Source organism: Ictalurus punctatus, chromosome 22 (assembly GCF_001660625.3).
Source record: "Ictalurus punctatus breed USDA103 chromosome 22, Coco_2.0, whole genome shotgun sequence".
Classification (NCBI taxonomy): Eukaryota; Metazoa; Chordata; class Actinopteri; order Siluriformes; family Ictaluridae; genus Ictalurus; species Ictalurus punctatus.
Window position 1 is genome coordinate 18,046,387 of NC_030437.2, and position 25,208 is coordinate 18,071,594.

Here is a 25,208-nt window from a genome sequence, read left to right on the forward strand (position 1 = left end):
CAGTCTGGTCTTCTTTTCAAATTTTTTTAATAGAATAAAGCACTTTTTCCTGTGGTTCTGTTCTTTCACGGTCATCGAGATAAAGCACGGCAGTCCAAACCCACCGGTCAAAACAGAAATTTTATTGGGGCTGGACGATATGATGATGCAGATATTGCAATAAATTACGTCACGACACGCACTGGCGAGACATCCTGGATATCGTGATATTTTATCAATCGCTTTTAAACGCTCGTAAACACATTTCATTTCAGAATGAAAGATGATTTCAGGCTTCCAAATTTTGAAGACATTATATAAGGAAATCGTCTCTTCTAAAGCGGTCGATTCAAACCCTCTTGCCACACTGATCCGTTTTTCTATTACCACAACTGTCGAGACCCCTCTATACGAGCGTCAGATCTGACGAGTCAGTAATACCTAAACAATAATAAAAAAAAAAAGCTTCCTTCACACAAAAGAGAAGAGTGAAAGAAGGGAGCACTTTGGGGGGGTGTGGTGTGGGGGGGGTGTGGATTAACTCTTAGGGGGCCAGGCATCGTTTGCACTGGGTTCCCCTCACCCCCCTTCGTCCACCGGGGTCTCGTTCTAGAGCTAAGCACGTCTTTGATACTCGACTATAAGCAATCTGGAGGAGTTACAGGTTTCTTTTGTAGTTCATGCGGCACTGGGAAAGGGGAGGATCATGTGTATGGGTGCCAAGGCTGGGATTTTGTCTCGCTTTTCTCTTTCCAAAGCCCCTCCCCTTGCTGACACACCCCTCTCATGCCACCCCCCCCCTCCACCCAACTCCGAACAACATAAAACGAAAGCAGAAAGTTTAACTTCAAAGCTTAACGATCTGAAAAAGTTTATAGATTAGTAATCGTGATGGAAGGCGATGATCGAGACGAACTTCCTTAAGGAAAGATAGGGGGGGGAAAAAAAGGATAGAGGATGCATGTCGGGAGTGGAAGGGGTTTAGTGAGAGGAACCGAAGGACACAAAAGGAGGAAAGGAGGGAGAGGTTCAACTCCCCTGAGAGCTTTTCTTAAAGCCATTACATCAACTTTCGCTTGCTTCATTCATCCGAAAGGCCTGCACTTTTGATAAACCAGAACTTGACGTAAACTGGCTCCCAGTTCGGCTGTGATGGTTTACTTGATTTTGTTTTTTAAAGGCTGTCTCCATGCTGACTTTTTGGAATATTTGATGGACCTTAGTTAAAACATCCCAATTTTAGTTGTTTCCAATTCTCAGTCATTAACCAAGACTCCAGTTTGTGGAGCCTCCCAACACGTACATGCTTCTTCTGCTGCATCATTTCAATCTGCCGCTTACACAACGCCATAGTACAGCTGAAAAGGCTTGGAGGAAATCTTCGTCATGCCACATGGGAGCCCTTACTCGTAAAAGCTCTTAACACATCTGCCCAAGATCATAAATACTCTTCTTTGGCTGCAGCACATGGATAAAATACCATATCGTCACCGCACTATGCCTTGTGAAGTACTGAACCTCCCAATAACGAAGCCCTGGTATGTACGCCGAACTGATTCGTGATCGTCGGATCGTGTAAACGCGATTCATCCGAACACGGAAAAGCTGTTCTGGAACATTTAAGAATGATTGCAGCGTACAAGGAGTCGTTTCAAGACATGCTTATTCGTAGTATTGCAGAATCATACAATATATTAGTAGATCAAAGGGCAGTAATGTTGCCATAACATTTCACAACGATTCGCCGACTCTCTCGTGGAATTCCAGCACTTTTAAAATAACTCGCAGCACTGCACGAGTCCTTCTCAAAATAAATAAACGGATAAGTCAGTCGGTAAGTCAATAAGCAACTAAAGCCATCATTAGATACCAAAGTAAGACAAAAAGTCACTAAGCAACCGAGTCGGTAAGTCCGTAAACCTGTACGTCTGTAAGATAGTACGTCCACAGGTCAGTGAGTCGTTCAATAAATCTGTAAGTAAACAAGTCAGTTAATTAGTCAGTCAGTACGTAATTACCCGAGTCAGTAAATTAGTCAGTCAGTATGTAATTACCCGAGTCAGTAATTAAGTCAGTAAATTAGTCAGTCAGTACGTAATAACCCGAGTCAGTAATTAAGTCAGTAAATTAGTCAGTCAGTACATAATTACCGAAGTCAGTAACCAAGTCAGTAAATTAGTCAGTCAGTACGTAATTACCCGAGTTAGTAAATTAGTCAGTACGTAATTACCCGAGTCAGTAACCAAGTCAGTAAATTAGTCAGTTAGTATGTAATTACCCGAGTCAGTAACCGAGTCGGTAACCAAGTCAGTAAATTAGTCAGTCAGTACGTAATTACCGGAGTCAGTAACCAAGTCAGTAAATTAGTCAGTACGTAATAACCCGAGTAAGTAAACAAGTCCGTAAATTAGTCAGTCAGTATGTAATTACCCGCGTCAGTAATTAAGTCAGTAAATTAGTCAGTCAGTACGTAATAACCCGAGTCAGTAATTAAGACAGTTAATTAGTCAGTCAGTACGTAATTACCGGAGTCAGTAACCAAGTCAGTAAATTAGTCAGTCAGTACGTAATTACCCGAGTCAGTAAATTAGTCAGTACGTAATTACCCGAGTCAGTAATTAAGTCCGTAAATTAGTCAGTCAGTACGTAATTACCCGAGTCAGTAATTAAGTCAGTAAATTAGTCAGTCAGTACGTAATTACCCGAGTCAGTAATTAAGTCAGTAAATTAGTCAGTCAGTACGTAATTACCCGAGTCAGTAATTAAGTCAGTAAATTAGTCAGTCAGTACGTAATTATCCGAGTCAGTAAATTAGTCAGTCAGTACGTAATTACCCGAGTCAGTAATTAAGTCCGTAAATTAGTCAGTCAGTACGTAATTATCCGAGTCAGTAATTAAGTCAGTAAATTAGTCAGTCAGTATGTAATTACCCGAGTCAGTAAATTAGTCAGTACGTAATTACCCGAGTCAGTAATTAAGTCCGTAAATTAGTCAGTCAGTACGTAATTATCCGAGTCAGTAAATTAGTCAGTCAGTACGTAATTACCCGAGTCAGTAATTAAGTCAGTAAATTAGTCAGTCAGTACGTAATTACCCGAGTCAGTAAATTAGTCAGTACGTAATTACCCGAGTCAGTAATTAAGTCCGTAAATTAGTCAGTCAGTACGTAATTATCCGAGTCAGTAATTAAGTCAGTAAATTAGTCAGTCAGTACGTAATTACCCGAGTCAGTAAATTAGTCAGTCAGTACGTAATTACCCGAGTCAGTAAATTAGTCAGTCAGTACGTAATTACCCGAGTCAGTAATCAGGTCAGAAAATCAATAAGTCTGCAAGTCCATAATTAAAAATCACCAAGTCCATAGATCAGTAATTGAATAAGTCAGTAAGTGCAGAAGTCTGTAAATGAGAAAGTCGGAAAGCCAGTAAGTAAATCAATGAGTCAGTAACAGTCATTTAGCCCATGAGTCTATAGGTCGGTAAATCAGTCAGTAAGTCAGTGTCGGTAAATAACTATGCAAGTCAGCAAGTGAGTAAGTAAGTAAATAAATAAAGAAATAAATAAGCAAACGAATAAAGATATAAATAACCCCCACGATTAAGTTTCAAGAAGAGCGCCACTAACTGTCGATATTCTCGAGAGATTCTGTAAAGTTTGGAAATCGTGCTATGAAAACCGAACAAAGCTCACATGTGAAAAAGACAACGGACCCACAGTCCCTAAGCAGAACTTTGAAAACGATCGCCACTAAGCATTAATCACAAAAAAAATGGACACGCACCAAAAAAACTAACAAAAAAAATACATCAAATACTCTAGTCATAAAAAAAGTCACGATGATATTTTATTACTCAAGCATCGTGTCTGTTTTTCTTTTACCCGAGTATTCTGTCTTTATTAATACACCCGTGAAGTTTGTTTTTTTCTTACTCGAGTATTTTGTCTTTAATAAGAAACAAGAGAAATTCTCGAATCATTACATTTCTTTCTTTCTTTTTTTAAACGGTCAGTTTTATTATGAAGGCAATCCCTTGAAGAGTTGAGAACAGAAGAAAAATCGGACAGTTGTATTAATAAAGACAAAATACTCAAGTTAAAACAACAACAACAACAACATGGACAGTTTTCTTCTTCTCCTTATTATTATTATTATTATTTTCTTATTTCTCTTGAGTATTTTGAGCCTTGCAAATATTGCATCACACAGAGTCATGCTAATAAAGCTGTACCGAAATGAACACAGCGCGAGAGAGAGAGCGCGAGAGCGAGCGAGAGAGAGAGCGCGAGAGCGAGAGCTCCAGGGTATATAGTGAACATACCACACTGTTGCTAGGAGAAGGGAAGCCACTCTAGAAAACATTTTCCACACTGAGAGGATAAACTCATGGGGGAAACGCTGAACTCACACAGAGCATAATAACGAACAAAGAGAAGAAAAGCGTAAGAGAGTGCGGATGTGAAAATGGGTGGGACATGGTAAATTATAAGGGAGGCCGATATTTCCACGCATCCATCATGGTACAGACGGTGCAAAAAGTTTGCACCCCCCTGAGGATAGTACGAAGGCAACACAAATGATCAAAGTGAGTACAAATCAATCAGATCAATTTACCTCTATAGATAGACTCTTCCCGGTCGTGTGCACCAGACTCTCAGAAATAACGGCACCAGAAGGTACTTTCGCTCGTCGCCGGGGTGGTACCATCGACGGGACAGCTTTTGAACCTGTACCTTTTTCGATCGGGAAAATGCGAACGTAGCGTACGTTCTAAATTTCATTCATTCATTATTCTATTCGGGGGAAGTGATGGATCTTAGGAAGCACTGATACAACCTGCAAAACCTGATTCTAAAAACGCTAATTACAACCAACGTACACCATATTGCGGTTTATTTCTGAGACTGGACCTTTGAGTCATGGTCCCGGGGGGAAAAAAAAACAAAACAACAGAAAAAACCCAAAGTGCTAGACAGATAGAAAAATATACTCGGGTCATTTCGTGTCAATTAACCAGGGGGGTACAAAGTTTTGCACTAAACCACACGTATGCGTGTTAAAACACGCATCAATCCACGGTGATACGATCAGTTTTCCTGTTGATTTATTTGTTCTTTTTTTTGTGATTCTCAGTTCAACCTAGCCGAGCTCGAACGCAACCGATTAAAAAACAAAATGCATACGTGGCTCCGCCCACTTTCCCGCTTGAGCAAATGGACTGTATTTCCCCCTCTTTCCGGTTCTATTTATTGTCTCCATTTTTAAATCGTAATAAATATTTAGTTGTAATGTAGTTTTTAGAACATTGTTATAGATTTTTTTATTGTATATAATTGTATTAGTTTGTTAGAAATACAGAATACGCGTTTATCGTTATTCGTATCTATATCTATACAGCTGAAAAGAAGTTTTTTAAAAGCCCTCGGCATTATGCAAAAGCAAGTGATTTTATTTTAGTCTAACACATATCTTTAAATCAGGTCTTTCTACAGTAGAGCTGTGTATTTCCCCACCAGCATCCCGTCAGCATGAATCACTGCTAAGCCTTTAACGTAGACGATCGGCAGTTGGCGAACACACAGCGACTAGCGGAGTGGGTCCGGTGGTCTACTGGACACGGTGTCGGAGTAGCCGTGGAAAAATTACAGATAAAGACAGGCCGCGGCCGGCCGAGTGAATTCCAGCCAACGTTTGTTTAGCGGCAAAGTGAACGAGGCACACAGACGCGGTATTGTTCAGTCCCCGTGCGGCGCCGAGTCATTCCACAGGGCAAACAGGACGGAGACGCGTGGAGTCTCCGAGAGGAACACTGTGATGGAGTTGAACATCAATCCCTCTCTCTCTCTCTCTCTCTCTCTGTGTGTGTGTGTGTGTCTCTCTCCCAGTCTCCCTCTCCGTCTCTCTCCAGTCTCTCTCTCGGTGTGTCTCTCTCCCGGTCCCCCTCTCCGTCTCTCTCCCAGTCTCCCTCTCCGTCTCTCTCTCGGTGTGTCTCTCTCCCGGTCTCCCTCTCCGTCTCTCTCCCAGTCTCTCTCTCGGTGTGTCTCTCTCCCGGTCTCCCTCTCCGTCTCTCTCCCAGTCTCTCTCTCGGTGTGTCTCTCTCCCGGTCCCCCTCTCCGTCTCTCTCCCAGTCTCTCTCTCGGTGTGTCTCTCTCCCGGTCCCCCTCTCCGTCTCTCTCCCAGTCTCTCTCTCGGTGTGTCTCTCTCCCGGTCCCCCTCTCCGTCTCTCTCCCAGTCTCTCTCTCGGTGTGTCTCTCTCCCGGTCCCCCTCTCCGTCTCTCTCCCAGTCTCTCTCTCGGTGTGTCTCTCTCCCGGTCCCCCTCTCCGTCTCTCTCCCAGTCTCTCTCTCGGTGTGTCTCTCTCCCGGTCCCCCTCTCCGTCTCTCTCCCAGTCTCTCTCTCGGTGTGTCTCTCTCCCGGTCCCCCTCTCCGTCTCTCTCCCAGTCTCTCTCTCGGTGTGTCTCTCTCCCGGTCCCCCTCTCCGTCTCTCTCCCAGTCTCTCTCTCGGTGTGTCTCTCTCCCGGTCCCCCTCTCCGTCTCTCTCCCAGTCTCTCTCTCGGTGTGTCTCTCTCCCGGTCCCCCTCTCCGTCTCTCTCCCAGTCTCTCTCTCGGTGTGTCTCTCTCCCGGTCCCCCTCTCCGTCTCTCTCCCAGTCTCTCTCTCGGTGTGTCTCTCTCCCGGTCCCCCTCTCCGTCTCTCTCCCAGTCTCTCTCTCGGTGTGTCTCTCTCCCGGTCCCCCTCTCCGTCTCTCTCCCAGTCTCTCTCTCGGTGTGTCTCTCTCCCGGTCCCCCTCTCCGTCTCTCTCCCAGTCTCTCTCTCGGTGTGTCTCTCTCCCGGTCCCCCTCTCCGTCTCTCTCCCAGTCTCTCTCTCGGTGTGTCTCTCTCCCAGTCTCCCTCTCCGTCTCTCTCCCAGTGTGTCTCTTTCCCGGTCCCCCTCTCCGTCTCTCTCCCAGTCTCTCTCTCGGGGTGTCTCTCTCCTTCTCCCTGTCTCTCTATCCATCTCTCTCCCAGTCTCTTTCCCTCTCTGCGTGTCTCTCCCCCTCTACCTCTCTGTCTCTCTCCCTGTCTCCCTCTCCGTCTCTCTCGGTGTCTCCCTCTCAGTCCTCTCTCTCTGTGTGTCTCTCTCCCTCTCTCTCCCGGTCTCCCTCTCAGTCTCTCTCCCTCTCTCTCTCTCTCTGTTCGTCTCTCTCCCTCTCCCTCTCTCGGTGTCTCCCTCTCTCTCCCAGTCTCCCTCTCCCTCTCGGTGTCTCCCTCTCTCTCGGTGTCTCCCTCTCTCTCCCAGTCTCCCTCTCGGTGTCTCCCTCTCTCTCGGTGTCTCCCTCCCAGTCTGCGTGTCTCTCTCCATCTCTGCGTGTCTCTCTCCCTGTGTGTCTCTCTCTCTCAGTCTCTCTCCCTCTCCTTTCTGGAGGTAATGTAATGGTCAATCATTACTGAAGGGTTTTTTTTTTTTCTTTCCAACTAGAAAGCGAGTCTAAATCACTGTTGTCTGATCTAGCATACCCGACTAGCATGAATTAGATAATTACACTGTCTTTGTGGGATATTAGCCCCCTTTTGTTTAAAAAAAAAAAAAAAAAAAAAAAAAAGTTCCTTTCCTTCTTTCTCTCTTTATTTCATACTCTCCCTTTCTTTCTCTTTCCTTCTTTTTTTATTCAGTCTTTCATGCTCCCTTTTTTCTTTTTTCCCCTTTCCTTCTTTCTCCCCTTCTTTGTCCCCATTCTTTTCCTCCTTCTTTCTCTTTCCCTCTTTTTCCTTTTTTTCTATTGTGGAAAAAATGAACTTTTCCACAATATTCTAATTTTTTGAGATGCACCTGTGTGTGTGTGTGTATATATATATATACACACACACACACACACACACACACACACACACACACACACACACACACACACACACAATTACAAGCATTACCCACAGACCCACCTTCACCAATCACACAGACACGCAGACGCCCCGGACCCTCATCACGCCCTTCACGGCACCGTTCCGCCGGTCTGGTGATCAGTACAGTTTACACGACGCTCCCGAAGCGCGACCCGACTGTCACAACAGGAGCCGGAGGAGAACAGAGCGTCTTTTGTGGCCGCCCTCATCTCTCGCTCCTTTCGTTCACCTTCATAAGCCTGAGCGCTCCATCATCACCCCTACAGAGGAGTCTATTCACATCCTTCCAGACAGAGTGTACGCGGCCATCCCAGGCATCCTCGGCACGCCGATGTTCTCCGCTGATATCACCTTCAGATCCTTCACGCTTCAGCCGCACAGCGCACTCGTCCCTCCTCCGCGCCTTCTTTCCTCCTTTCTCTCCTCCTACCTCCGAGCACCAGATCTTTCTCTCTGGGTCACAAAAAAAAAAAAAGAAGCTCTTTTTCTCTCTTCATTTTCGTCCGTCTCCAAGCCTGGACTCTCCTGTTCAGAGTCGAGATGATTCTTCGTCTGCCTTCGTCACCGTCCGGACTTTTAACTCTTTCTTTACTTATCCTTCTTTTTCTCTTTTCTTCTTTCTCGCTCTATTTTTCCTTTTCTTTCTTTCTCTTCCCTTATTTCTTCCGTTCCTCTTCCGTCTTTCTCTCCTTCGCGCTCTGTTTTCTCTCTATTTTTCCTCCCATTCTCTTTTTCCTCATTTCTTCCTTTCCTTCTTTCTCTCCCATCCTTCCTTCTTTCTCTTCCCTTATTTCTTCCGTTCCTCTTCCGTCTTTCTCTCCTTCGCGCTCCTTTTTCTCTCTATTTTTCCATTCTCTTTTTCCTCATTTCTTCCTTTCCTTCTCTCTCTCCCATCCTTCCTTCTTTCTCTCTCCTTATTTCTTCCATTCCATCTCTCTTCCATCTTTCTCTCCTTCTCTTCCATCTTTCTCTCCTTCTCTTCCATCTTTCTCTCCTTCTCTTCCATCTTTCTCTCCTTCTCTTCCATCTTTCTCTCCTTCGCGCTCCTTTTCCTCTCTATTTTTCCCCCCATTCTCCTTTTCCTTATTTTTTCCTTTCCTTCTTTCTCTCCCATCCTTCCTTCTTTCTCTCTCCTTATTTCTTCCATTCCATCTCTCTTCCATCTTTCTCTCCTTCTCTTCCATCTTTCTCTCCTTCGCGCTCCTTTTCCTCTCTATTTTTCCCCCCATTCTCCTTTTCCTTATTTCTTCCTTTCCTTCCTTCTTTCTCTCTCCTTATTTCCTCCATTCCATCTCTCTTCCAGCTTTCTCTCCCTTTCCTCCCTTCATCTCCCCATCGATTCTTTCACTTTTTGAAACCGAGACGGATTTTTTTCCTCTTGCAGTCTCTGAATTCAACTCTTTTTGTCAAAACCTCACTTCTTTTCTCCGGTGTTTTCCCCTCCGCCCCGGGCGCTCGGCGTTCTCCTCCTGTCCGCTCGTCCTTTTCAGGGGTCCGAGCACCAAGCGCGATTCTTTTCACTCGATTCTTTCGGTTCCACAGACCCGAGCCGCTTCCTTCCTCATCCCGGAGCTTCGGTTCTTTTCCGATCCCCAATCTTCCCGTCCCGTTTCCCAGTTTCAATCCTTTCCGTGTCTGAGCCTCGATTTCTTTCCTTTTTCTAATCTCCGAGCTTCAGTTACTTTACTCCTCGTGTCCTCGTCTCCTCTCAGTTCTGGTTTTTTTTTTTTTTTTAATTTATTTCCATTGCAGAGCCTCGGCTTTTTTTTTCCTCTAGACTGGTCCTCGATTCTTTTCTAATCTCGGAACTTCAACTCCTTTTCTCCTTTCAACTCTTCTATTTTTTCCCCCCGTCTCATTTCCTGGTCTCAATTTCTTTCCTCTTTTCAGCTCCCAGCTTTAATCCCTCCACCCCCCCCCGATCCATTTTTGACTCCAACCCACGATTTAATCTTTTCTTTTTCACTTTACGTCTCCGGCGACTATTTATTAACGTCTCTCTTCACCTCCACTCCATCGAGCCCTAATTAACCCCTTCTTTCATCCTCCACTTGCTTGTTATTTTCATAACTGGGCTGCTGGCAGAAACGAGTCGAGGAAGGGCGTGTGCCTTATCGCCTCATCGGCGGGTCGACGGGGCTGTCGGATTTTCCCATCGATCGGCTGGTGCGGCTTTCTCGCGGCGGTCCGATATTAAAATCTGGTCGCGTTCTTTACTTGAACCTGTTTCGAAGTTGCTTGTTTTTCTTTTTTTTTTTTTTTTTAAAGTTAGTCTCTCTTTTCAACTCTCTAATCGTTTATCGGCGCTCCATCTCCAGCGTGTCGAGAGAGGGACGTGCCATCCGTTCTCGCGTCTTGTGAACGCTCGGGCCGGGCACCGAGGCCTCCGCGGCTCTTTGATGTGCCGTCTGTGCAGCTGCTGATAGTATCGGAGCTCTCCATTACTCTGTGTGTGTGTGTGTGTGTGTGTGTGTGTGTGTGTGTGTGTGTGTGTGTGTGTGTGTGTGTGTGTGTGTGTGTGTGTGTGTGCGTGCGTGTGTGAGTACAATAACAAGCAGCCCAGTGAAGGGAGTGTAAGCTACAAAGTCTCGAACACGTTCAGCAAAAGATGAAAGATTGAACGAGGAAGGAAAGAAAGAGAAGAATAAAACGTGTGCCAAAAACAAGGCGAAAGGGAGAGAGAGAAGAAAGAAAAAAAAAAAAAAAAAGGGAAGAAAAAAAAAAAAAAAAAAAAAACCTCATGACTGCGAGGAAATGAAGACGGAACCGCTTTATGTCGGACGGCCATCTTGGAGAAGTCTTCAAAACTCGCCCTACAAGAAGGGCACGATGGACGGGAGGCTTTCGGACTGGGAAACAGGCTTCCAGAGAGAGAGAGAGAGAGAGAGAGAGAGAGAGAGAGAGAGAGAGACGCACACGTGTCACAAGGTCATGTTTGACCTCTACAAGAACGTTCACGTTCATACCGGTGTCCGTTTCCAAACCCGCAGCCAGCTGGACGTAAACGTGTGACGTTTGTCTCCGTTGTAAACGTGAGAACGTTACTGCGAACGAGCCATCGTCCGTTTGGTTGGTTAGCCGCTCCATAGCTACGTTCATGCGCACAAGTTCTCAGACCAGATGTTGTTCCAGTCAACATGCATGACCACGACACCGTATTCGGGGGAAAAAAAAAAAAAAAAAAAAAAAAAAAAAAAACCACGAGGGTCGGAACGGCGTCACCGTTAACTATAGTGCGCCCTTCACTTCTTTCAGAAAAAAAACCCAAACACACCAGAATTAAATCCGGTTCGCGTCCGGTTGCGACTCCCCCAAAAAACATCTCGACCTCGTCCTTCTGGACTCGCTCGACCTCAAGCGCGGTTTCGCGCCGTCCTCGGGATACACGGCTACGCGGAAAACCCGTTATCGTAAACGCGGACGCTGCTACCTCACAGAACGCCACGCCACTGCTGACCGAAACTAAACCACGCAAGCGGCGTTCTACGCGTATTTCACATCTGCCGAACGCTAGTTGGATATTTTTTGCACCGATTCTCCATCGCATTTTAAATAAATAAATAAATAAATAAATAAATAAATAAATCCTTCCAAGAAAGAACACCTAGGAGATTTGATCTTTATATTCCTTTTTTTTTTTTTTTTTTTTTTTTAAAGAAAACTTGTTTTCTTTTCAAGCTTTCAAAACGGCCGCAGACGTGTCACGTGATGTCACGACGTGCGTTTGACCGAAGCCCACGTCGATTCGCGCGCTTCCGACACGACCACAACTAAAAGGTCTCGTTCACCAACAAACATCACTCGCTGCGAAAGGCTTTTGAAAGGCAATACGAGTAGTTTTCTGCAAAAAAGCGATAAATAAATAAACAAACAAATAAATAAATAAAATGAAAACCTCTGCGAGTTTGGAAAAAGCCGCAGGAAAAAATAAACCTGCGAAAATCGATTTCATTTTAAAATAGAATTCACGGGATCCTGTACGTTTTCTGAACGGCGCTCGTGTTTTAGCGTTATTGACCGCGGCTAGACGCTCCGACGACACTTGAGAATCGAAGGGCGGAGGCGTAGGGATAAAAAGGAGGCGTGACGCGTGCTAAACGGCGACGCCCCCCCCCGCGGCACTGCTCCGGCGTTCCTCGGCTTTTCCGTGTCCAGATGGCCGCGATTTGCGTCCGGCGAGTCGAATCTCGTCCGGGTGCTCGAGGGCGCGATCGCCATCCCGTGCATTAACACCGGCGACCTCACTGCCGTGACCTTCGACCTCTCCGTGGCTCGGAGGTCGGAACATCAGAGGGACGTCTGACGAGCTGCGCGTTTAGTGTTAAAGGTGGAGGAGCGGGACTGAAAACCCCACGCCTCCAGATGAGCGTCTGTACGTATTAGCTTCACGCTAAAGGAATAAATAATCCAATAACACGATGTTGAAGTTGAAGGAAATGTTAATAACTGGTTTTAAAAAAACGACAGACATCCAGTCACGGGTGACAAATTGAAGGAAAATCAACAAACAAAACAAACAAACAAACAAACGAACGAACAAAGTCAGTCTAATTTCAAGAATGTGCGAAAACCAGTCTTACAAGTCTTGGAATTAAAACTACAACTGCCTTCACTTCACGGCGGTCTGATCACATGATAAAACCCGTCTAATTTAAGCCCGCATCACGGGACTCGGATCAGACCGCGACGATACTGTAACGACTCCACGGCAAAAAAAAAAAAAAAACACTTCACATCAGGATTATCACGAGGAGTACGGACCGATTACATCTGCAAAATATGGGAATGGGACACGCCCCCTCCTTCCCCCCGCCCCCCCCGGAGCACTACTTAAACCTCGTAAAAAAGGTGTTTTGGGTAAAACAAAAGCCGGAGTACATCTACACGCCGTCCCAGAATTCCTTGGTGAAGGATTTACCTTCCTGCGCTCGCCGTCTCTAATTATTCCACCGACGCAACCTGTGTGGTCTACGTTCGGAGGGGGAAAGTAAACACGCCCCTGATCCCACTGCAATCCGAACCCGGGCTCTTTAAAAGCAGCCCGGGAAAAAACACAAACAACAAAACAAAACAAAACAAAAAGGAGGTAAAGAGCTAAAGAAAAGGAGATGAAGAAAAAAAAAAAAAAAAAAAAAAGCATTACACATCCTGCCAACTATTAAAACACACACACACACACACACACACACACGAAAAGATCATCGAGAAGAGAGGGTTTTTATAACCTCTGTAGACGGTTAGATCAACAAAGCTGGGATCTCCTGAACCAGGGTTTCTCGGTCTGCAGGTTTCTGGAGAATTCCAGCTCCGTTTATTCATTCGTGCGTAGTAACATGTGACGTGTCTAGTATCCCGGTCAGGGTCGCGGTGGATCCGGAGACTATTCCCCGGGATACCGGGCCGTGGGGCGGAATACGCTCGGGATGGGAAACCGGTCCACCAGACGTGCGCTCAACATCGATTCTTAACTTCCTGCTTCCTGAAAGAAAAACGCAAATCCCCCACGTTACTGACGGGATTACATGAAACACTAGAACCATTCCGTCTAGATTTTCCTTCTTCAAAAAGCCCGTCGTGAATATCCCGCGTGGCGTTCCTCCCCCTCCCCAAACAGTACGCTTTCGTTTTGAATGCAAAACCGGCGCGAGTGCTTGCTACGTGCTTGCTACGCATCGTTCGATCGATCCGAACGCGCGCGGGTCTTGCTTCATTTCGAGCTCGACGGCCCCGGAGCGGACGAGCGGACGGGAGCGGCGCGGACGGCTAAAACGCCGGCGACGTCGGTTCTGGCCGTATAACCGTACGATAAAACCGATAACGTGATCATCGTGACGGGTAATCATCCGAGGTCCGTTGTTCTAAAGGAAACTCAAAGGACTCGCGGATACGGAAGCCGCCCTTCAGGCGATCCGAACGCGTTTTTGGGGGTTAATTACAGAACACTGCTTAAAACTAATTTCGATTTAAGAGTCTTCGGGGTGAAGAAACGGAGCGGTCGGACTCGCGGTGCGGTCGGCGCACACCGGCGCTCGTCGTCCGGAACGCCCGCGGTCCTCGTTTTCCGCGTTATTCTCTCTCTCTCTCTCTCTCTCTGCTAAAAACAGAAAGCGGCGGCGGCGAAACTGAACCGATCGGGCCTCTGCTAGCGTTCCCGACGGCGCTCGGTGGGCTGCGTCTCACCTCAGGAGTGTTAAACAGCTCTAATTACATTCCTGTGGGCAGACATGTGAAAGTGAAGGCCACACTGGATTTGGCTCGGGTGATTACAGCCAAGCAGCACAGCTGGAGTTCACTTCCTTCTCTCCCTCTCTCTCTCTCTCCCCGCTTCTCGCAGTCCTCGTGTTAACTTCCCGTCCTCTCCCGCGTCGTTCTCGCGTCGTCACGTCGCACGTGTCCCTCTCCGTCACGGCGTGGGTTCGGAAGAGCGACGTGACGGGACTGAAAACCCACCTCCGATCTGAAATAATTACAGGACATCAGTGACGACTCGGTGCGTTTCGTGTGCCAGCGATTCTGCTGTGGGAGGAAAGTTTTGGCACCTCTCGCCATTTCGCTCAAAAGGAAACCGTACGGCTGGACGGAAGATCGTTGCGACGAGTGGAAACGTCGACTTTTAACTCTGACGCTAAATCACGCGTAAATTAGCCTCGTTATCTTCGAAAACGACCAAAACGTTAAGATCGCGCTCTGGATGTGTTTCTTAAAGCAACTGGATTCAAACAGTGTTACACCGTTTACGGCGTCCGCACAAACCGAAGCCTGGCTATTCGTGAGCACGGGTGTTCACGACACGCGCACGAGACTCGGCGGGTCTACGGAAACGACACGGGAGAAACGACGTCGGGACGCCGCGAGTGAACTTAGAGCGACCCGTACGCCCTCTGCGAGACGTTTGTCCGCGGAACGCATAATATTCCCGCTGAACAGACGACGACTGGGGGTCACGTTCGACACGTTTCGCGCAAGAGCGCGTTTATCGAGGACGATTTTGAACTCGCACGGGCTGAGGAGGCGCTCTCGGGAGGAGGACGGGAAACGGAAAATAAATAGATAAATGAATAAATAAACAAACAAACAAACAAACAAATAAATAAATAAAAAAACCGACCAATCAGATCGGGACGTGATCGACCTCAAAGAAAATCGACGCGTTAGAAGATCGCAGGTTAGGAAGTGTAGAGAACGAAGCTCTTCAAAAACACGCGCATACGTTTGTTCTAGAGCCGGTGTGAGACTAGGCTAGGTGTGGAAAACAAACAAACAAACAAACAAACAAACAAATAAATAAATAAAGACACGAAGATGGATAAGGAATGATGAAGATGGATAAGGAATGAGATACTGGAGATACGATTAGAGAGAACGAAAGATGGACTGGACAGAGATCATCCTGCCGTACACGTCGTCTCGTTAAATAAAATAAGCAGGTTTTATTCGAATCGAATCGAGTGACGTTTGGAAGGACGGAGCAGGGACCGTCCTCGCCGCTGTCTCTGGTGGCGAGTGTACAGCTGATATTTCTCGGTCCCCCACAACAAATGATCTACTTCTCTAAAGATTTCCCATATCTGCTGCTTCTCCCAGTACACGGAGTAACGATACACGTCTACGCCGACACGGCCACATCGCTCTCTCGCCCTTAAATGAGGTCCTCGGGGAGAACCAGACTCTCGCTCATCCTTCACTATGAAGCGTAATCCATCGGACCCGAGAGCCGGTCCCTCGAGCTGGCGTCGGCTATTAAACGCCACGCCCGATAGATCGAGAGTGTCCGTACGAGACAGATCGAGAGACGCACAGTCGGTGTGCGAGGGTGAAACGTCGCCCGGATCACCAATTAAAAGCAAACTAAATTACAGCAAAGACTGCGATCAGTGAAGGGGAGCCGTTACCCCCACCACCCCACCAGCGAGGGTCAGAAATTAAAACGCATCCCATGCTCAATATTTATTTATTTATTCATTTATTTATTTAAATACCCACTGCCACTTTATTACGCCTATTAAACTGCATCCAGAATTACTCTCAAGACCGATACACTGAAGGCTCAAATCTGATTGGTCAGAATATGGATTCGTTTTCCATAATCGCACCTCTGACTGTAGTTCCACGTGAGATTCAAATCACAGGTGTAGATTTGAATGTAGGTGTAGAAGGAGTCTCCGGTGTCAGTGCTTTGTACGCTGTGCGTTTCCGTGGTAACATGACAACTGGTGGGGTTTTTTTTTTTGTGTGTGTGTGTTTTCTTCTGTAATTATTGACTAACTTATCATCATCATCATCATCAGGTCCGTCAACTGTACAACTCGACAAGTCGCAATTAGCGCCTTTAATCCGTCTTCAGCCGGCATCGATTTTTTGCGAAAACATTTAAACGACAGTTTTCCTCGATCTCGCGGCCGGTTCGTGCGCGAGTGCGCGATCGGCGAAGCGAGTGGACATCAGCGGGTCATATTTCAGCGTTTCGAGCGAACGACGTGATGTTTACGACTCGAGCGACGTCCCCGCAGACTAAAACAAGACGACACCTAGACGCCGAACTTCCTCGTCGCGGAAACGGATAAAAATGCTAAAGATGAACATGTACGGATAGAACTCCAGCGCGTGTGCATACGCACGGGAGGTTTTATTCTGTCTATTGCCGAGGTATTCGTGGAAATGAATTTTCTTTCTTTCATTAAAAATTCTTCGATGTTACTCGTCCTGCTTGTGCCACTGTGTCGATGTGAATTTCTCTTACGGGGAATAAAAAGGTACATCTCTCTCTCTCTCTCGCCATTTTTAATATTAGACCGATATTGCGATACGAAACGCGTTCTTCGTCGCGTATAGCTACGTGTATATGATCTGATGTGCCGCTCTTGTACGTGTGTGATGTGATGTGAAGCGTCAAGTGAAATTCCTGTGCAACCTGTACAAATTAAGGACGTTAAAGCGTTCAGGTTTTAGCCAAAGGCTAGTAATTACTGATAATTACCACTTATTACACTAATTACACTTCAATTATACTTATTAGAACAATTATTTTATTCTGCATGATATATGACAATTATATGGACAAACCTGCATTCCGTTTGGGAGTAGGCTGCTTAGGTAAACAGCATTCTACACAACGTGTGTGTGTTATACACACACACACACACACACACACACACACACACACAATATATACACATGATTTCTCAATTTATATACACACATGAGAAATCATGTGTATATGTATATGTATATATATATACACACACACACACACACACACACACACACAGTGAGGGAAAGAAGTATTTGATCCCCTACTGATTTTGTCCGTTTGCCCACTGACAAAGAGATGATCAGTCTATAACTTTAATGGTAGATTTATTTGAACAGTGAGAGACAGAACAACAACAAGAAAATCCAGAAAAACGCACGTCAAAAATGTTATAAATTGATTTGCATTTTAATGAGGGAAATAAGTATTTGAGCCCCTCTCAATCAGAAAGATTTCTGGCTCGCAGGTGTCTTTTATACAGGTGACGAGCTGAGATTAGGAGCACACTCTTAAAGGGAGTGCTCCTAATCTCAGCTTGTTACCTGTATAAAAGACACCTGTCCACAGAAGCAATCAATCAATCAGATTCCAAACTCTCCACCATGGCCAAGACCAAAGAGCTCTCCAAGGATGTCAGGGACAAGATTGTAGACCTACACAAGTCTGGAATGGGCTACAAGACCATTGCCAAGCAGCTTGGTGAGAAGGGGACAACAGTTGGTGCGATTATTCGCAAATGGAAGAAACAAAAGAACTGTCAATCTCCCTCGGCCTGGGGCTCCACGCAAGATCTCACCTCGTGGAGTTGCATTGATCATGAGAACAGTGAGGAATCAGCCCAGAACTACACGGGAGGATCTTGTCAATGATCTCAAGGCAGCTGGGACCATAGTCACCAAGAAAACAACTGGTAACACACTACGCCGTGAAGGACTGAAATCCTGCAGCGCCTGCAAGATCCCCCTGCTCAAGAAAGCACATATACATGCCCGTCTGAAGTTTGCCAATGAACATCTGAATGATTCAGAGGACAACTGGGTGAAAGTGTTGAGGTCAGATGAGACCAAAATGGAGCTCTTTGGCATCAACTCAACTCGCCGTGTTTGGAGGAGGAGGAATGCTGCCTATGACCCCTGGAACACCATCCTCACCGTCAAACATGGAGGTGGAAACATTATGCTTTGGGGGTGTTTTTCTGATAAGGGGACAGGACAACTTCACCGCATCAAAGGGACGATGGACGGGGCCATGTACCGTCAAATTTTGGGTGAGAACCTCGTTCCCTCAGACAGGGCATTGAAAATGGGTCGTGGATGGGTATTCCAGCATGACAATGACCCAAAACACACGGCCAAGGCAACAAAGGAGTGGCTCGAGAAGAAGCACATTAAGGTCCTGGAGTGGCCTAGCCAGTCTCCAGACCTAAATCCCATAAAAAATCTGTGGAGAGAGCTGAAGGTTCGAGTTGCCAAACGTCAGCCTCGAAACCTTCATGACTTGGAGAAGATCTGCAAAGAGGAGTGGGACAAAATCCCTCCTGAGATGTGTGCAAACCTGGTGGCCAACTACAAGAAACGTCTGACCTCTGTGATTGCCAACAAGGGTTTTGCCACCAAGTACTAAGTCATGTTTTGCAGAGGGGTCAAATACTTATTTCCCTCATTAAAATGCAAATCAATTTATAACATTTTTGACGTGCGTTTTTCTGGATTTTCTTGTTATTCTGTCTCTCACTGTTCAAATACAACTACCATTAAAATGATAGACTGATCATCTCTTTGTCAGTGGGCAAACGGACAAAATCAGCAGGGGATCAAATACTTTTTTCCCCTCACTGTGTGTATATGTATGATATAATGTGTAAATTGTAAACCGTGATGAAGAAATATCGTGATAGGACAAATTTATTATGGCCGCATGCTTAAGAGCTTACGAAAGAGCGGGTTTTTTTTTTTGTTTTGTTTTTTTTAACTAAAGGAGCCTAAATACTTTGACCCCAGCGCGTTTTTGAGCTGATGAGACGGCGCGATAAGACGCTGCTTCACGGACACACACGAGTGGAAACCAAAAAGAATGGGGGGGGGGGGGGGGGGGACGAAAATACAGAGGACTGAAGATGGGAGAAAGAAAAGAACAGAGAGAGAGAGAGAGAGAGAGAGAGAGAGAGAGAGAGAGAGAGAGAGAGAGAGAGAGAGAGAATAAAAAGAATGTAAAGGGAACATGACGGACAAAAAGGCCTGTGTCAGAGACTCTGCCCATCCGTCAGCACATTCCTGTCCAACAAAGCAGCTGTAAAGCCCAGAGAGACGAGGGCATTACCGTCTCCCAATACAATGTTGTTTACAGACACACAGAGAGAGAGAGAGAGAGAGAGAGAGAGAGAGAGAGAGAGAGAGAGAGACCAAAAGGAGACTTACAGAGAGAAAAATGAGAGACCGACTGAAACAATCGTGAAACGAAAGACCAAAAAAAGGACAGTGATGACTCCAAAAGTAAGACGGGTAGAGCGAGAGAGGGAAAATCAGACAGACAGACAGACAGACAGACAGACAGACAGATCTAAAAGACAGCAAGAAAGACAGAAGGACGCAGACTGACGAAAACGAAGACGGAGCGGCTTGGAGACGGGGAACGCTGCACGCAGGAAGATAAACAGACCGACGGAAATAAGAGAGACGGACAGAAAGAAAGAGACTGAATGAAAAGACGACGACGAAGAAGGTTAAAGAGAGACGGGCCGAGACAAAACGGGACCATGGGAAAATCACCCATGATGCAGTGCGAACGCATGAAATGTAGAAGTGGCTGCAAAAATATTTGATATTTAAATCGTCGTGTAATAAAACCAAGCGCGTGCTCGCTATCCCGCTGGAACAAGCCCCAAAAACAATAGACACCGTCACAGAAACTCTAATGGTTTCCACTACGAATGCCATTACAAAACATCAGCGAAGCATTAAAACCATTACGGGTCGTTAACGGTATCCACTAGACATAACATGCCACCGATAGAAGGCAACAAATTACCAGTAGAGACCCAAACGGACCATTACAGTTTCCATTAAAACCAATACAATTCCCATTATAACCATTACAAATTCTTCGAGGGTTTCTGTTGCTTTTTTCAGCAGCTCACGTGTCTCTACGAGTTCATGTTTGTATGAGTGGCTAATTAGCCTATCAGCTAGTAACCAGGCTCTTTCAATAGCGTACTTGCTAAAAAAAAAAACTCGATATAATGGCGAAATAATAACGATACTGTGAGAAATGATGTCGTGATACAGGTTTCTGAAGGTATATTTTATGTTTTTACGACAAACTCTGACTGGAAGCATTAGATTAAATGCTACTGGACCTTTCAATTGGCAAAATTACACATTTTTGCTTCCTGATGTTACCTGTGGAGACATTAAAAGTGTTTTTTTTTCGTTGTTGTTGTTTTTAACCGAACACCACTGTTTCTGCTGCTAGTTTGTTAGCATGGCTAAATATCTCGATACGGATACCGTACGGTAGCGGTAGCGTGATCGATCACGTACTCCTCCTTCCTAAAACGAATCCGACACTCGCTCTATTACACAACGAGGGAACATTTCCTTAACTTGCACTAGAACCTAACAAGTAGAAGCCCTTAAAGTGGTCAGAACCATGTTGCTAGGCAACTGAGAAACCTGGCCGGCTTGTTTAAGCCAGCTCTAACCGAGGCGAATGATCTGGCTGCGTTCTAACAAACCACTCGTGTAGTTTTACGGACGTGTGCAGCTGGTAAAGACGGCGTAAAGACGACGTCGCGGCCACGAGAAGGACATCAAATCGTCCGGAACGCCAACATTTACCTCAGATATGCTGGTGGATTGTTAAGGAAAGACTCCGGTGAGCTAAAAAAGGACACCGTAAATAGACTTAGCGCTGACTGCTAACCAGAGTTCTGAAGATCTATATTGAGAAACGTCACAGCTTTCAAACCCCGAGCTAAGGGTTAGGGTTCTGACGTCAGGGATACCGCAATAGCAGATTGTTTTTAAATGTAACGTTTTTGTAAACATCACACCGTTTGATCGGAGCAGAAGTGACGGAGTCAGGCGGTGGTAAGAGGAATACGACCGCGATCAAAGTGCAAGACAAAAACAGTTTCATCTGTTCTCTTCCCACAGAGGAGGCGGGAAAAACACACACGCACGCACACACACACACACTTAAATGACTTTGGCTAGAATATGAAAGGCTCAAGATTCAGTTGCTGCCACGAAGCGGGAAAAAGCCCAGACACGGCGCTTTCAACGTTTTCGCCCCGCGCTCTGCAGCCTGACTCTTCCGACCAACCCGAACGCTCATTATGCTCTTAATTTAGCACCACGTAACTTGAGCTAACTTTGAGGAAACGTTTATTTATTTATTTATTTATTTGGGGGGGGGGGGGGGGGGGGGGCTCGTAATTCTGGCTTTACCTTGGCTGCAGCTCTACGTTACACACATCATTATATTTTACAACATGATAATCGTTTAACCTTCGAACGAGATAACATATTGAAAGGAACCGGTTATGTTTACCTATTTTTATTTATTTATTTATTTATTTTAAATGGGCATCATTACAAATTCAGAGTGACGGTCTGATCTGCTGTGGTGTTTCTTTTGTGTTTATTTTCACATTGCGAAAGCCACAGCTATTCACTGATATAGCGCACCGGCTAGGGGCCTTTAGAACATCTAGAACAATCCCACAATGCACTGCAGTAGATCACTGCCCAACCAGCGACGCCTAGGACGTGCAGAGCACCCCTAATGTATGTTGCGGTTTGTTTGGAACAGGCAGAAGGACGGCATTTTAGATTGACATTTGTTTAGAACTAAATCTGGCGAGTTCTTTTTCCTCGCTTCGGTTCCCTTACTCGTTCAAGTTCCCGGTGGTTTTTAACCGTATCCTGGTCATACGTGACCGCTCATTAAACGCCAATAAAGATGTTACGGCGTAAAAATTGATCTTGGACGGAAGTACCGGAGATCGTCGGTGCCTCACGTGAGCATATGTGTATTTTTTTTTTTTTTAAATCGCTAAAGTAAGTAATCGTCCGAGGGCGGCGACGACGGCGACTCGCATCTGTAGACGAATTCGGCCGAGAGCGCGTCCGCCGTTTATTTGAATTTTTTTTTAAGTTGGGAGACTTCGGAAAATACGACATCGTGACCGGTAAGGGAACATCGTGAGCATCGGTGCTCACTGCTTAATCCCGCTGCATTGTGGGATTTTTTTTTTTTAAAGTGAGCGAACGTTCCAGCGCACTGGAAGGATTTTACTACGGCGACAGCCCTTAAAATGGCCGACCCCCTGACTACGGAACTGGGGAGCTGATCGAGACGCACCCAAGATTCACACGAACGACAACAACTCACAGTTTCCGATATCAAGTTATCCTTTGCAAAATTAACCAGATGTGAACATTAGCTTGCAGACGCCCCCCCACCCAACCCCCCAGAAAATCACCACACCCCCTTAAAATTCATCACCGCGGGTTTGAGCCCGACGAGCTTTGAAGCGGGAAGTCCCGATTTCTCCGCTACGAGTTACATATGGCCGTGCCGAAGTGCCACGTCTCAAATCTTCCACTCTCTCCGTCTCTCCCTCTCCGAATCTTCACGGTTGGGAATCAAAGTCAGATGTGGACAGGCTGCGTCTGTCTCGGCCGTCGCCGCTGAAGCGCCCGTTGACGTTATTGAGCACCGAAATAGAAACACCCTGATGAATTGTAGAACCAGTGATCGTCACGTCCCCATGATAGCCTCGCTCTCGTGTTTTCCGGTGAAGAACGACGTGCCCATTTTCAGCAATTAATAATCAGAACTATGCTTTCATCAGGCCTTAACACAGAGCATTACTGAACTCTCGAATCTGATTGGTCGCAGGGACTTAAACTAATAATTCAATGAAATGATCATAAATAAAACGCGTTATACAACAAAGAGTAAATGTGAAATCATTTATATGATGGTGTCCTGTAAGGATATGTTGATTTAACAGTGAATTTATTCCACTAAAAATGATAAAATCGATAGCATTTCATTCATTTATTATTGAAGAATTCATTATTTAAAACACTTCTGCACTCGTCCTTTACGTTATGCTAGGTTATGTTTTCACCTTTCCCCTGTGAGGCTAATCTCACCGGTGCTCGGATTAGCTTTGCGCGACATGCAGGAGAAAAGGCTGGCAAACCGTTCTCGAAATACTGCACCGAGAAAAGAATGCTGAATAAAAACCTGCCACGAAATGAACGCTTCAAGTGCCAAACTTCAAAGCCGAACGCTAGCCTGAGGTAACGTTTCATCATGGAGATCTTACATGATGCTTGCTAGCATGAGCTAGAACTGCTCGAGCTAGCTGGCTAGTTCGCTCAAGGTTTACCCGACTAGTGAAATACCGACAGTACATCTGATAACATTTCATTCTTTTCGACTTCAGTGAAAGCTTAACTGTCTTTCAGTTCGCCCAGCGACAGGTTAGCTGCCTTTAGCACGTTATTAGCACGGAGCGGTTCCACACTCGCTAGTCAGAATCTTAGGCTAACGTACCGCTGACGCGTAGCCGCGTTTCGGCTCTGCGTCCGAGCTCGAATTCGACGAGCGATGCGTACCGTGTTGTGGTCTAATTCTCCTCGTCTCTTAAACACCTGCAAATCGACTCTTTTGCACGTCTCAGGTTGTTTTCAATCGATAGAACCGCACCGACGCGGAGTCTGCGAATAATTAACGTGTGATAATTATGTGAAATTTTTAACGAAAGGATCATCAGGTGCATTTCGGGCACGTCACTGCGTGTCATCACAATAACACACACACACACACACACACACACACACACACACACCGCCCAGGCCTACGCCAGCTAATGAAATATCACTTCTGTTTATACAAGGGACTTCAAACGTGTGCCCGCGCACACACACACACTCACACGGTGTTTGAACGCGATGACAGACGAGTGACTCAAGCCAGCCTGGAGCTCAGAGGATGAAAGACGAAAGGAGGAAGGGAAAAAAAAAAAATCAAATCATCCCGATTCATCGTGATCAAAAATCACACGTGTGCTAATGAAACACGAAGTCCGACCCCGGGGTCGCGTCGCGTCGCGTTTCTCACCTGCTAGTTCGATCCGTTTAGCAGAAAAGCTTTAATTGACCACGCTAATCATCTGCATAACCGTTGCATATTTTATAACGGTCGCATTCACTCGGATAAGAAAAAAAATATAGAAAAAATATTTTTTCTTAAAGTCCACGTGTGCTGAATTTTGGATCGAGACTTTTCACAGGAATCTCCATCAGTGATTTGTAATATTTTAATCCACACATGGAACCGTGTATAATAATAATAATAATAATAATAATAATAATAATAATAATAAAGTTTAAGATTTTCTGCAATGAATTAGTCACCTTAGGAAAGTCTATCAAAACCTAAAATTCTGGGCCAAATTGGGGGGGGGGGGGGGGGGGCGGGAATAACAGAAAAAAAGAAAGAAATACGTCAAATAAAATTGAATAAGAGTGCAATCTTATATACACACACACACACACACACACACACACACACACACACACACTCCCAAACCATGCGTTGTTTAACTTTTTCTTAAATTCAAAATTGCTCTTCAAATGCTAGCACGGGATTAACTAGAAGGGGGGGGGGGGGGGGGAATCACACTGTATATAGATAGATTTGATATATATTATGTTACATTTCTGTTAAATAAATGATAAATGTAATAAACAAATAAATAAATAAATAAAAAGCTCAGACACCAGACGACCGAACCGCCGCGCCTCTGACAGTCTCGTCAGGAACGTTTAAAGAGACAGCAGCTGTTAAATTAGTCAGTTATTATGAGGCAAATTTGCAGGCAGCGAGGGTTCAAGAGGCAAAACGTCGCTTTTGCGTTCGCGTCGAGTTCAAAGGCAGCGAACGCGGCACGGTCTGTTTGCTTTGGCCCCGACGCCACGCTAAGGCTTGGAGTCGAAATGAAAAGTCAGACACGACGCAAACGTCTGAATCCCAAAAAATAATAATAATAATAATAATAATTTTTTTGTGATGGATATCGGACTACGATATCTGAGCAATCGTAGAACTTGACCTGAGCACGGCGAATCGAAGCGGCGGGAACGGGTCGAGGGATCCTCGTAAGCCGAAGAGATGACGTCGGTCAGGCCGAAGCCAGAGCGCAACCCGCAGCGAGAGACCAGGCTCAAAACAAACGCTGCTGACGCCAGCTCGGGTCTCATGTGGGGAAGAAGACGACGACTACAGAGAGAAAAACTCAC

General features: G+C 45.7%; 1 protein-coding gene across 2 annotated transcripts in view; it reads right to left on the reverse strand.

Moving 5' to 3' along the window:
- znrf3 (zinc and ring finger 3) overlaps positions 1 to 25,208 on the reverse strand; it is a 78,573-nt gene that overhangs the window by 45,252 nt on the left and 8,113 nt on the right. The window contains exon 1 of one of the 2 annotated variants that reach the window (XM_047149837.2): positions 7,899 to 12,972. The exons of the other annotated variant lie outside the window; for it this stretch is intronic. The gene's annotated coding sequence lies outside the window, so the exon portion shown is untranslated. Of the gene's footprint in view, positions 1 to 7,898; positions 12,973 to 25,208 lie in introns of those variants that run through there. 2 annotated transcript variants of the gene reach the window in all.